Below are 12,775 nucleotides of genomic sequence, written 5' to 3' on the forward strand. Positions count from 1 at the left end.
ACACTGACCTGGTACTTAGCCCCACCCCCACCACGATTAACACCCTGGCACTGTATCTGACTCCCTTACTCTTCAAACATTACTGTCCTTGATAATCAACCTGACCAGACCCTGTTCATCACGCTGAACCTGATGCCCTAGCTTTGACCTTTACACCACCCTTACCTTGAACCTGACCCTCACCCTATTGTGATGCCTGATCCTTACAATGACCCTAATCTTTAATTCTTACCTCACAGTGATGCTGAACCTGATTGGATTCCTCATCCCAACTCACATCTGGATACTCCTCATCTAGATACACACATCATTTCTCCCCTGAACAATGACTGTGCCTGTGCCTCATCTTCACTTTCACCTTGATCCTGATCCTAAACCTCACCTGGCCTTGAACTTCATTCATACACTGACCCTTATTTGACCTCATTCTTACTCCAACCCTCATACTGACCCTTATGTTGACCCTGACCCTGACCTTAACCATCACCCTGACACTGACTCTGAAATATACACCCACTCTCACTCTGACCCTGTACCAGACCCTCTGCACCTCACCCTATCACTAACCCCCTCACTGACCCTGACCCCCAACTTGATCCCCAAATACACCCTCAGATGCTGATCCTAATACTGATTGTGATACTGCTCCTGACACTTACCATATCCTAAAGCTCACCATCATCATGACATTTACGCTTAACCTCTCCCTGTCTGTGACCCCCTCTCTCTGACCCTCATTGTCACCCTGACCCTTATAATGATTCTGACTCTAATAATGACCTAACCATCACCAAGTTGAGTTTGAACATGAAATCTTATACACTCACACTCTAGTTTCTTTTGGATTTCTTACTGTTCTCAATAAGAATGTGCTTTTGAGAACTAATTCTCAACTTGTTTACACATGTACTGTGTGCTTTCTTTTCTTTTCTCTTTTCTTTTCAGACAGGATCTTGCTCTGTTGCCCAAGTGGGAGTACATTGGTATGATCATGGCTCACTGCAGCCTCAACTTCCTGGGCTCAAGCGACTTTCCCTCCTCAGCCTCCTGAGTGGCTGGGGCTACAGGCATGCACCACCACTCCTAGGTAATTAATTTTTTTTTTTAAATAGAGACAAGGTCTTACCATGTTGCCCAGGCTGGTCTGGAACTCCTCAGTTCAAGTGATCCTCTCACCTCAGCTTCTCAAAGTACTGGGATTACAGGAGTGAGCCACTGCACCCAGCCTACTGTATTTTTCAAATATGCTGCTTTGATTTGTGGTCTCCCTCAAAGTAAGAAACTACAGTTGAGGCTGGGTGCAGTGGCTCAGGCCTGCAATCCCGGCACTTTGGGAGGCCGAGGCAGGTGGATTGCTTGAGTCCAGAAGTTTGAGACCAGGCTGGGCAACATGGTGAAAAGCCATCTACAAAAACTAATTTTAAAAAACTAGCCAAATATGGTGGCATAAACCTGTAGTTCCAGCTACTTGGGAGGCTGAAGTGGGAGGATAGATTGAGCCTGGGAGGTAAAGGTTGCAGTGAGCTGAGATTGCACCACTGCACTCCAGCCTGGGCAACAGAGTGAAACCCTGTCAAAAAAAAAAAAAAAAAAAAAAAGAAAAAAAAAAGAAAAGAAAGAAACTGCAGTTGAGAAAAATGTGTAGTTCTTATTGATTTGCCTCAGGTAAAGCATAGGTTAATGCTAACAGTTAAGAATTTTATCTATTTTATTTATTTTTTTGAGATGGAGTATCACTCCGTCACCCAGGCTAGAGTGCAGTGGCACAGTCTCGGCTCACTACAACCTCTGCCTCCTGGGTTCCAGTGATTTTCCTGCGTCAGCCTCCCGAGTAGCTGGGATTACAGGTGTGCACACCCGCACCTGGTTAATTTTTGTATTTTTAGTAGAGATGGGGTTTCACCATGTTGGCCAGGCTGGTCTCAAACTCCTGGCCTCAGGTGATTGACCCGCCTCAGCCTCCCAAAATGCTGGGATTACAGGCATGAGCCACTGTGCCTGACCAGAATTTTCTTTAGAGACAAGTGTCTGATTTTTTCTTTAATGCTAGTCTGTTCACATAAATACAATTTTCAATGATATCTGCTTTAACTCGCAAGAAATTACTGTTGAGGACAGTGTGTAAATATGAACTCATTTTCACATATATAGCATAGGTTCCTCTTATCTTGTTCTGATTCACAGGAAGAAATTGTAATCAAGATGAATATGAGTTTCTGAGTTTTTTGGAGTCAAATAAATCTTAAATACATCTTGGTTTAGGCAAACAGAGGTAGCATTGAAAACAATCTGTATTAGTGCATATAAGCTCAGTTTCAGACATTCCTCTCAAAAGAAACTTTTTATTGCTTCTTAGGGTAAACTGAGATGGACATAAGCACATATGAGTATGTGACATTCATTGCAAAGGCACAGCCCTACTGTAAGGGACAATAATAAGGACGAGTCTAAGCAGAAGTACTGAAAAGAATCCACTGGCCTGGGCAATGTGGTGAAACCCCATCTCTACAAAAATACAAAAAACTAGCCAGGTATGGTAACACACACCTGTAGTTCCAGCTACTCAGGAGGCTGAGGCGGGAGTATTGACTGAATCCAGGAGGTCGAGGCTGCGGTGAGCTGTGACTGTGCCACTGCACTCCAGCCTGGGTGACAGAATGAGTCCCTGACACACACACACACATGCACACAGAATCTGTATTAGCATCAGCAAACTCAGTTTTAGACATTCCTCTCAAAAATATCTCCTTATTGTTTCCTGCAGTAAACTAAGATGAATGTAAGAAGAACAACACATATCCATCTAAAAGGTGTATTCTTTTTTTTCAAGGTAGGTATAGACTGAATGTTTGTGTTCCCCCCAAATTTGTAAGTTAAAATCCTGGCTGGCTGCAGTACCTCATGCCTGTAATCCCAGCACTTTGGGAGGTTGAGGTGGGTGGATCATTTGAGGTCAGGAGTTCAAGACCAGACTGGCCAACATGGTGAAACTCCATCTCTACTAAAAATACAGAAATTAGCCAGGCAGTAGTGGCACGTGCCTGTAATCCTAGCTACTTGGGAGGCTCAGGCAAGATAATTGCTTGAGCCCAGGAGGTGGAGGTTGCGGTGAGCGGAGGTTGCGGTGAGCCAAGATTGTGCTACTGCACTCCAGCCTGGGTGACAGAGCAAGACTCTGTCTCAAATAATAAAAAAAAAAAAGTTAAAATTCTAACCCCCAATCTGATGGTATTAGGAAATGGGGCCTCTAGGTCCTGAAAGTGGAGCCTTCCTGAATGGGTTTAGTGCCTTTATAAAAAGAGATTCCAATAGGCCAGGCGCAATGGCTCACGCCTGTAATCCCAGCACTTTGGGAGGCCGAGGCAGGCAGATCACGAGGTCAGGAGTTCGAGACCAGCATGTCCGGTAATGGTTAAACCCCATCTCTACTAAAAATACAAAAATTAGCTGGGTGTGGTGGCAGGTACCTGTAATCCCAGCTACTCAGGAGGCTGAGGCAGGAGAATCGCTTGCACCTGGGAGGCGGAGGTTGCAGTGAGCCGAGATTGCACCACTGCACTCCAGCCTAGGCAACAGAGCAAGACTCCATCTCACACACACAAAAAAAAAGAGAGAGAGAGAAATTCCAGAATTTGCTCCCTCTCTCGACCCTCCAGCATGCGAGGGTATGAGAAGACAGTTACCTGTAAGCAAGGTAGAGGGCTTTCTCCAGATACGGGATCTGCTGGTGCATTGATTTTGGACTTCCCAGCCTCCAGAACTGTGAGAAATAAATGTCTGTTGTTTCAGCCACTCAGTCTACGGTATTCTGTTATAGCAGCCCAATTGACTAACACAACAGAGCAAAGGAGAGTGAATCTAAGTAGTAGTATTAAAAAGAATTTGTAGTAGTACAATCAGGCTCGGCCTCAGACATTCCTATTAGAAGTCCCTATTGCTTCTCGGAGTAAAGCAAGATAAATGATAAGACAGTAAAATACATATCAAAGGCACATTCTTACTAGAAAGAAAAAAGATAAAAATACACTGTTTATTAAACCTAATTTTAATTGTCTCTTCCTTCTTAAAATGTCAGTGGGTTAACAAAATATGTAAATGCCTTTGGATAATAAGACATATTTGTGTATATTTGCCTTCTCAAAGCTTTTAATTAACATGAGATAAATGCTCATGAAAAATTACCTAGGCAGTTTTTTACTTTCTATCCTGTAGATGTCTCCTATGTCTGGAGGAAAAAAAAGAAAGAAAAGAATTATTCCCTTAATTAGAGATAGTAATTAACAAAGACAGTTCGTTACACTAGGTACAAGGATTGCAGAGAGATACAGGTATGTATATATAGGATTTTCTGTTTGTATATTTTTAAAAGTTGTGTAGTTCACTCATATAATAAATTTAACATAATACATACTGCTTTATTTAGTATACTGACAATTGTGCTTTAAAGCTATAGTTTAAAACTTTAAATTATTACCTATTTATATTTGTATGTCTTGATGCATACAAAAAGGGAATATATCCTTTAGTACAATTTGTTATATAAATAATATACCAAAAGAATAAAATTAGAATTTAGGTCTTTTGCATGAGGTGACTTATTTTATGCCCAGGTCAACAGAGGTTCCTTTTTTTGTCAACAAATTGTTCTACTGCTTTTGTATTCTCTACAACTATCATCAGAGATTCCCTTGGATAACCTTGACCTAATTTTATCTGATCAAAGTTAAAATGCTATCATGGAGTGAAATTCACCCTTAAAACATAGACAACTTCCAGAAATTAAATCAGTTCAGATAACTAACATCATTGTCCTTACCTGGGCTTGACAGCTCACGAATAAATAAATAAGCAATTATTTATGCTGATAGTAAATGTGTTTTGGGGGTAGTCCACAAATTCAGAATTGTTTAGAAACAGAGATGTTTCTAACCTTGAAAAAAAAACTTACACCAATTAAATGACAAATTAAAGAACTTTTAGATGCTTTACTATTACCTAAGAAAACAGCTATCATAAAAACACAGTCATTGAAAAGACAAGACCTAGAAACTCATGGTAATGCTTTGGCTGGCCCCTATGCTAAACAAACAATATTAACCTAGATAAACAGTCCTATCATCACGCGGACAAGAAAAGTCTTGGAGAAATTCAGAGAGGCTGTTCCTAACTGTCAGAAACAAGTCTCTAATTCAATTTAGGATGATCATTAGATGATCACCAGGATGGTCAACTGAGCGTGCCTCAACACTTGAAAATGGAGCTTAACGAAAATTCTTCATGATGTAACCATAAAGGAACGATAAGTTGACAACAATATTAGACCAACACTGGTGGCTTAATTTTAGATGTAGCTGCCAAGGATGTGTTTGAAAGTGTGTCTTATCTGCCAGTGACACATCCTGATAAACTGCCAAGGTGGGCTCATGGACAGGAATCGAAGCCTCTATGCCCCTTTAAATACCTCCAAATGGACTTCATACAAATACCTTTTACAATGAATTATAAATATGTTTTGCTCATTGTGTATTTATTCTCAGGGCGGACTGAAGTTTTTCCTTGCTGGAAAGCTATTCCATGCTGGGTTGGGGGTTGAAAGGGTTCAGGGGATGGCTTGGTTTTGTTTTCCCACCTGGGGAATTCCCATTTCTCTCTCCAATGACAGAGGTGCTCATTTTACTAGAACTGCACTTAAGTACTTTTACACAGAAACTTCACTGTCCTTATCATCTGCAGTCCTTAAGATGAACAGAGAGAACGAATGGAATTTTATAACTAAAATTAGCAAAGCTCTCAAAATCTCTAAACTCCCATGGCAGAAAGCATTACTATTAGCTTTCATATCTAAAATCAACCCTCTCTAGGGTCCTTATTCTGCAAGGATGAAAACTCTTTTTTTGAGACGGAGTTACGCTCTTGTCGCCCAGGCTGGAGTGCAATGGCACGATCTCGGCTCATCGCAACCTCCGCGCCCGTTCAAGTGATTCTCCTGAGTCAGCCTCCCGCGTAGCTGGGATTACAGGCATGCGCCACCACGCCCAGCTAATTTTGTATTTTTAGTAGAGACAGGGTTTCTTCGTGTTGGCCAGGCTGGTCTCGGACTCCCGACCCCAGGTGATCCGCCCGCCTCGGCCTCCCAAAGTGCTGGGATTACAGGCGTGAGACACCGCGCCGGGCCCAAAACTTGCTTAAAGGAACGGGTGGTTGGACCCTGTGGTCTACCTGGGGTCCCCACCCAGCCACTCACCCACTCCTCCCCTTGGTGGGGAAGGGAGGGAGGTGCAACAGAGCTGTCTGCCCACCCCAATCCCACCTCCTTTACCAGTGACCCAGTCACGGACTTCAAGTTTAATGCACCCAGAATCCTGCAATTTAGTTCTTTTGGCATAAGTCACCTTCCCACTGCTCCCCAACGCATGCTCGCAATTATGCTGTACTGCCACTCTTGGCAAAGTTTTCAGAGAGTAGTCTCCGCCCCATACCCCCTACCCAGAATCTGCAGTGGGCAGGACTCACCGTTGCTAGGAAACACCCGCTGTAATCCCTTTGACGCTGTCCTGTGCTGATCTTTGGGAGAAAAGCCCCCTGACCAACTATTGAGCATGCACAGACTATTCCAGGTGCAGCTGCTGCCAAATTGCTGTTCTCCAGGAACCCGCGGTAGGGAGCCATCGGCAGCCCCGGGAGTGCCTGCTGCAACGGCCTGACAAGGATTAGGGATTAACGGGGAGATCTGCTGCATCCTCTTCTTTCCGCAGTAGGAAGAACGACACAGGAGGCAGGGTTGGAGGCTCAGCTAAAAACCAGATTCCCACCACCTGTTCCTTCAAGCAAGTGCGCTTGCGCCGGGCAGGCCCTCGGGCTAGCGTCTGGCTGATGAGTGGTGCTGCCGAGCGAGGAGCGCACGCGCTCGGCGTCGCCATCTTCTGGTTGTGTGGTCCGTATTTTAGGGGTGTATTACAGTAGGTGCCGGCATTTTAAAATATGAACAAATAAAATTAGGTCAACACTATCCAAAGGAGACTCAAAAGAATGGTTGAAGAATATGCAAAAAGCATTGAGAATTAACAGAATAATTTGGTGACAAAAGAAACCTCTACTGATCTGGGGATAAAAATATTTGGTAAATTTACATAGAAGACCTAAATTCTAATTATTCATTTGGCAAATTATTTATGTAACAAATTGTAGTAAAGGAACTATTGATATTGCTTGTCCGCCTTTTGGCTAAGATCAAGCGTAGGAGCTATTGATATACATTTATTTGTATGAATTTAGGCAGACACACGTGTACAAACATAAAAATAGGTTTCTGACTATTGAAAATACATTTATCCTCTGCATAGACTTTTATCTCTGCAATCTTTATACTCAGTTTAATCAATATCTACATTAATTACTATCTTTAAGTAAGTAATCAGTCTGCTTTTTTTCTCTAGACGTAAGGAAAACCCAGGGGACAGAAAGTTTAAAACCATCCAACTTATTTGTTCATAAGAATTTATCTTTCAGTATTTTAAAATTTTGAAAAGGCAAAAACAAGGGATCCAGCTCTGGTCATGCTGACTTCGCAGCTTCTGTGCGTATCTATGCACTCAACTTGTCAGTGTCCTTGTGTCAAAGACCCCCTAGGCACATACCTGAGATGAATAAATTGGGCTTATTATGGCTTGCATTGGGGGAGAATGCACACCACTGGGAACTACAGGGTGTCTCAGTAAAAAGGCGTCAGAAAGTAGCTGTTACAGAACATGATCTTTTTTGGGTGACTTGGGGGAGGGTCTAAGGAAGTGAGGGTTTTGCTCTAGATTTGGTATTGTTAGAAAGTGGAGCTAATTCTAGATTTGCTATTTTGTGGATATACAACACATTATTAAATAATAAAGTGTTTAACTATAGCCTTAAAATAGAATTTATCAGTATATTAAATAAAACAATCTATATCAAATTAAATTATTATGTGAATTAACTGCAATAACTTTAAAAAACTAATAAATCAATTAGAAACTCTTTCTGTAATTCTTATACCCTATATAATCAACCATCTACATTAATTATTATCTTTAATCAGCCTTTTCTTTCTTTTTCTGTAGACATAAGTGACACCTAGAGGACAGAAAGTTAAAAACCATCTGGGTCATTTTTTAATAAGCATTATCTTATATTAATTAAAAGTTTTGAGAAGGCAAATACAAACATATATGTATTATCATCCAAGGCATATTTTGTTAATTCACTGATAATTTAATAAATAAGGGTCAGTTAAAATATGGCTTATATGTGGTCTTTTGTATATTTTTTTATTTTAGTAAGAATGCGCCTTTGAAAGTAGTATGTTTTGCTGTCCTTATGTTTATGTCAGTTTACTCTAAAAAGCAATAAGAAGTTTCATTTGAGAGTAATGTGTAAGAAGGCTGAGCTGGTTTGCCCCAATATGAATTTTTTTCAATATTACTTCTGTTTGCCAACCTAAACTCAGATATATATATACATCGTGTACCTGACCTTACACAATGAGTATCGGTCAGATTCAGGGTGAAGGTCAGTGTCAGAGTCTGTATGAGGATAGGCATCAGGGACATAGTGACGGATAAGTTCAGGGTAAGGGTGAGTGTCAAGGTTGGGTCATGGTGAAATTCAGAGTAAGTTTCAATATAAGGATCAGCATCAAGTGGACTGTTACAATTAAAGGATCAGGATAAGTCTCAGGCTCAGCTTCAAGGTCAGATCAACATCAGGTGAGGGTCAGTATCAACATTAGAAAAGATCAGGGTTGGGGTCAGGGTCAGGGTTAGGTTAAGGATAAGGATGAGGATTGAAATAATTGTCAGGCTAAGTAAGCAAGGGTCAAGGTCAATGTGAGAATAGGATGAGTGGTAATGTCAAATGCAGGGTGAACTTGAGTGTCTGGTTTAGAGAAAGAGTAGGAATTAGGGGTCAGAGGTAGGTGAGTTTGCGTGTCAGGTTCATGGTCAGAAGTAAGGTCAGTGTGAGGCTGAAGGTCAAGGTCAGAGTCAGGTGCAAGACAGGGTTATTGTGAGATGAGAGGGAGATTCTGAGTCAGTATATGTGTAAGGGTAAGGCTCACAGTTATAAAAATGGTGAATTTGACAATAAAATTCAGGGAGAAAATCAGGGTTAGATTCAGGGTAAAGTCAGCTCAGAGTCAGCATGAGGATCAGAGGAAGGGCCAAGGTCAAGTGATGGTCATAGACAGGATCAGGGTCAGAGAGCATCAGGATAAGCATAAGGATAAGGTTAAGGGTGAGTGTATATGTCAGAGAAAGTGTCAGCTTGATAGTTAGGGTCAGTGTGAGGCTGAGGGTCAAGGTCAGCCAGCATCATGGTGAAGGTCAGAGTGAAGGTTAGGGTCAGGAAAAGTCCAGAGTCAAGTGCAGGATTAGGGTCAGTGTAAGAGTATTATCTGGGTCAGAGTCAGCTTCAGGATCACTGTGAAGGTCAGGGTGGTTTCAGAACAGGATGATAATCAGGATTCTGGGCACAGTCAGGGTCAAGTTGACCCCTCAAACTTAACCTGACACTCAGCCTGACACTGAGCCTGAAACTCTTCATGTCTGTTAACATGACTCTTGCCCTAATGGTAGCTCTCATCCTCACCAAGACACTGCAGTTCATGAACGGGGTGAATGTCAGGGACATAGTGGTCATATGTCCATTTACTCTTGACCCTCATGTGCGTTTGACCTTCATAGTGACCCTCACTAGGACCTTGCCTTGACCTAGAATTTTGCCCTCATGCTGTCCATCCTGACCCTGCACCTGACCCTGATGCTCACCCACACCAAGATTCTATTCCTCACCATGACCCTGAAGCTGACCCCGCTCACACCCTCTACATTACTCTCACCCAGACACTCACCCTCACCATGTCCCTGACACCTCACTTGACCCCAACCCACATCCTGACTCCGGCACTGACTGTGACACTCACCCTGACACTGAATCCGACCCGCATCTTCACCTTAACCTTAACCTGTCCTTTACCCTCATCTTTACCATCAGCCTAACCCTGATCCTCATCCTCCCACTAACTCTTACCCTCACATTCCCAGTGGCACACTTTGACCCTGACCCTTACCTTGACTCTCTTCTCACTCTGACCTTCACACGCGTTTTGACCCTGACCCACTGCCCCTCGTCTTTACTACCTTTTCCCTGGCCGGTGCCGGGTGGGGTAAGCCAGCTGGCTGCACAATCCAGGCAGTGAAGAATGGTGGGTGGCACAGCATACAGACCACAAGGATGTGGTCACAGTTCTTGGCTCATGGCTCACAGCTATGGATCCAAGTGTCATGGCCATCACAATGGATCCTTTTAGCATCATTTTCTTAAATAAAAGGTATTACAAAGACTATACACTGGTTACTGCTTATTGTGGTTGCTCTACCAATGGATCTCCTTAGAGAATGACCATACACATATTAGCCATACCTTATAAGAGCAAAAGAGATAAATGATCAGGGTACTTTCATGGTCTCCCACAGAAGAAAGCTAGCAAGCAAACCTGTACTTATGTTTTCAGTAGCTGTTTTCATAAAAGCTATTTTTAGCAATTGGAAAATTGGTTTTATAGGCCACAGAGTTATGTATCTTATAAAACAGAAATCAAAATCAGAAATTACTTGCAGAGGTGGTATAAACCTTTGAGAGTTCATGTTGGATAAGGTTTTCATTGATAACTGCTTTCCGAGAAAATGCCACTGAACTAAACAAGCAACTGACTAAGTGGGGGAAATATCCCTAAGATTACAGAGTACTCCCTATGTGCCAGACACAGCCCCAGGGTGCTGTGGCACAAAGGAGTTAGTCTAGTACCGTATAAGCACTATGAGAAAAAGACTGATATTTCTGCATGCAGCAATTCACAAGAAGAGGCAATGGTAAGGGTGGAAGAAAGACAATGGACTGACTGTTCTTTGTCATAATCATTGTTTCTTGACTGCACTCCTTTTTCCTCCTTACCAGGGAAAATGAGACCAGTAAGAAATGAGGCAAATAAGTTAAGAAATTAGGAAAAAGGAAAAGAAATGGTAATGATTGTTTATATATATATTTTATATATATACTTCATATATAATATGTAGTTACATATAGTTATATGTTATATTGTTATACATACCTTAACAAAATATATGTTGATATATATAATGATTGTTTATATACATATGTGTATATATATAATTTTTTTTAAAGACAGGGTCTGTCACCCAGGCTGGAGTGCAGTGGTGCAATAACAGCTCACTACAGCCTCAGTCTCCCCAGGCTCAGGTGATCCTACCACCTCAGCCTCCCAAGTAGCTGTGACTATGGGCACGTGCCACTATACCTGGCTAATTTTTTATTTTTTTAAATAGAGATGGGGTTTCACCATGTTGTTCAGGCTGGTCTAAAACTCCTGGGCCCAATCGAGCTGTCCACTTCAGCCTCCCCAAATCCTAAGGTTATAGGTGTAATGATTTGTTTTTAAAAGGAACCTTTTCTAGATAGATAGACTCTGTTTTAAACTTGTCAAGTGAGTTAACAATTTTTAATCCTTCACTACAAATACTGTGCCTGCATGTTGCGTATAAGGAATTGATGTTGCTGAGACATTTCTGAGTTGGTTTTAAGCTCTATCATCAACAAAATAAATGACTATTTCTTTTGCAACCATAAGCACCATAGCTCTGAATGGGCAAGACAGAGAGTTTCGCGATTAAACTACCAAAACCTAAGAAAGACAGATGCAATATAGAGTACTTTACACTACATAGGACAAAAGAGTGAAAGCAGAAGTAAATGAAAACTCCTACAAAGTCATGAAATCAAGGAAGCTGCCAACAAAAGATCATTTAAGAAAGAAAAAAATGACATACCCAAAGGATTATAAATCATTCTACTATAAAGACACACGCGCATGTATGTTTATTGCAGCACTATTTACAATAACAAAGACTTGGAACCAACCCAAATGCCCCTCAATGATAGACTGGATAAAGAAAATGTGGCACATATATACCATGGAAACTGTGCAGCTATAAAAAAGAATGAATTCATGTCCTTTGCAGGGACATGGATAAAGCTGGAAGCCATCATTCTCAGTAAACTAACACAGGAACAGAAAACCAAACACCACATGTTCTCACTCATAAGTGGGAGTTGAACAATGAGAAGACATGAATACAGGGAGGGGTACATCACACACTGGGGCCTGTCATGGGGGTGCGGGTGCAAGGGGATGGATAGCATTAGAAGAAATACCTAATGCATGTGGGGCTTAAAACCTAGATGATGGCTTGATGGGTGCAGCAAACGACCACAGCACGTGTATACCTAAGTAACAAACCTGCATATTCTACACATGTATCCCAGAACTTAAAGTAAAATGAAGAAAAAAATCTATTGGCAAAGTTGACCTTAACAAGGGTAGGTGTCCCAAGCTTGCTTCATTGTAAGAATTACTGGAGACACTTGTTCAACAGCGAGAACTCCCACACATCTTTGAATGGTTCTAATTTCACTCCATATGTGATCTACACACATCAGCAGCTCTAAGAACTCCCATTGTAAAAAAAACATTTTAAAATGAAAAAAGAGACAAACAAAAGAAGGAATTCTGCTAACTTACACTGGGTTCACCATTTAAATAACTGGTGGCAAGTGTCTGAGTGTCAGTCCTGAAGTTTGACATCACTCGGTCTCGAATAATTAGTTTACCGTAACAAAAGGTTGACACATTATTTTGCTTTGTTCAAGACCAAATTTAAAATGTAAAATT

The 12,775-nt window shown here is 41.6% G+C and overlaps 1 protein-coding gene across 6 annotated transcripts in view; it reads left to right on the forward strand.

The window, feature by feature from the left end:
- The first annotated feature begins 239 nt into the window (after positions 1-239).
- SLC25A26 (solute carrier family 25 member 26) overlaps positions 240-12,775 on the forward strand; it is a 189,934-nt gene continuing 177,398 nt past the window's right edge. For 2 of the 6 annotated variants that reach the window (XR_010155635.1, XM_054680770.1), the window contains exons 1-3: positions 240-1,087; positions 2,357-2,531; positions 2,765-2,830. The gene's annotated coding sequence lies outside the window, so the exon portion shown is untranslated. The remainder of the gene's footprint in view (positions 1,088-2,356; positions 2,532-2,764; positions 2,831-12,775) is intronic. The other 4 variants (XM_054680771.1, XR_010155636.1, XM_009445818.5 and 1 more) reach the window with 4 other exon arrangements.

The sequence above is a fragment of the Pan troglodytes genome, chromosome 2 (assembly GCF_028858775.2).
Source record: "Pan troglodytes isolate AG18354 chromosome 2, NHGRI_mPanTro3-v2.0_pri, whole genome shotgun sequence".
NCBI classification, from domain to species: domain Eukaryota; kingdom Metazoa; phylum Chordata; class Mammalia; order Primates; family Hominidae; genus Pan; species Pan troglodytes.